Below are 1,646 nucleotides of genomic sequence, written 5' to 3'. Positions count from 1 at the left end.
CACTTCCCACCCCAGCCCTTGGGAGGATTTCTGCCCAGCTGGCACAGTTTGCACAGAGCTGTGGCTGTGCCATCCCTGGAAGTGTCCAAGGCCAGGTTGGACAGGGCTTGGAGCAACCTGGGCTCGTGGAAGGTGTCCCTGCCCATGGCAAGGGGTGGAACTGGATGAGTTTTAAGGTCTCTTCTACCCAAACCATTCCAGGATTCTGTGACACTGGAATATTGCTGCACCCAGAGCTGTACCCCCACTGATCACCCTCCCTCAGCCCAGGCCAGGTCTGGCCACAGCAGGACTTTAGGGAATATCAGCACAACAACATCCCAAGCAGTGAGCCTGGTTTGTCCCAGGAATGGGTTCCTGGGCTTTCCAAGGGGAATGCCACACTGGAAGAGCTGCTGAGCCCAGCAGCAGCTCCACACAGTTGTGGAGGGGAAAAGAGAGGCTTGGCACTCCTGAGGGGGTGTCCTGGGCTGTTGGGAGCATGTGAGAGCCAAAAATCCATCTCTTGGAAGAGCAGTGCAGTGGTTATATCCCTAAAGAGCTCGGAATGGTCCTGAGGCCCACAAATCCTCCCTCTCCCATCCAGGGGAACCCCCAAGGCAGGTTCTCTGAGCTCTTCAGGGCCTGGGCACCACAGGTAGGGAAGCCCCTGGCACAGCCCTGGCTGAGCTCAGCTCCCAGAGCTGCAGCCACATCAGCAACGGGGCTTTTGCCACATTCTGGGTGAGTTTTACTCCAACCCCACGGACTGAGAACTGCCCCCCCTGCCCTGCACACCCCTGGCAAACTCCAGGACAGCCCCTGTGACTGTGCTGAGGCCACTGGATTTTCCAGGACAGCCTCAGGCAGGTGACAGCCCGGGGAGAGGGACAAAGCTGCTCCTGACCCCTCAGATCCTCCTGTCCTGTCCCACACTGAGCTGCCTCGTGTCCAGAGCTTTGCCTGGGAAGGCAGAGCACAGCAGGGATGAGACTCTCCCTTTTCATCCCATCCTTTATCCTCAGCCCTCAGCAGCCTCTGGCAGCGGGGTCTGTGCCAGGTGACTCACCAGCCTGACTCCAGCCCTTTCATCCATGGGAAAACTGCTTCCCAAGAACACGCTGCTCAAAGGTGTTCCCAGTGCCCTCAGCAGCTCCTCTGGCTGAGATGGAGCCTGAGACACTTCACTGCCACCATTAAATCATCCAGCCTTGATAATCCAGGATTAGGGACAGCCCTGCCTGATCCTGATGCTGATCCTGGCACTGTCAGGGCAGGGATTTCCCATCCTTTTGGGAGACAAGAGGTGGAATGGTTTGAAAACTGCTGGAATTCCTCCCTGCCATTCCCACCCTCCTTTTTAATTGACAAACCAGCCAAACAAGGACTCAAAACTGACGTTGCAAAGAAAACACCTTCAGTAACCCCACGGGCATCCACTGATGGGGGGGGGGCTGCTCCAGCAGGACAGGGGGCAAAATAAACCACAGAGAGATCCCTAAAAATCCCTAAAAATCTGCCTCTGTGCGGGAGAGCTACAAGCAAAGCCTTCTGTGGAGAGCCTGCCATCCAACACCAGAGAAAAGCATCATCTCAGAGCCTTGCAGGGCTCTGGGGACACCCCCAGGGTGCTGGGCAGCACTCAGGGCTCTGGGGACACCCCCAGG

General features: G+C 57.2%; 1 protein-coding gene across 1 annotated transcript in view; it reads right to left on the bottom strand.

Annotated features, from left to right (window-relative positions):
- Window positions 1-1,646, bottom strand: part of R3HDM2 (R3H domain containing 2) — a 17,126-nt gene that overhangs the window by 9,318 nt on the left and 6,162 nt on the right. The gene's annotated exons all lie outside the window — the stretch shown is intronic.

Source organism: Manacus vitellinus, unplaced genomic scaffold (genome assembly GCF_001715985.3).
Source record: "Manacus vitellinus isolate BGI_N305 unplaced genomic scaffold, ASM171598v3 scaffold_181_pilon, whole genome shotgun sequence".
Lineage (NCBI taxonomy): Eukaryota > Metazoa > Chordata > Aves > Passeriformes > Pipridae > Manacus > Manacus vitellinus.
This window is presented reverse-complemented; position numbering and strand designations above follow the sequence as displayed.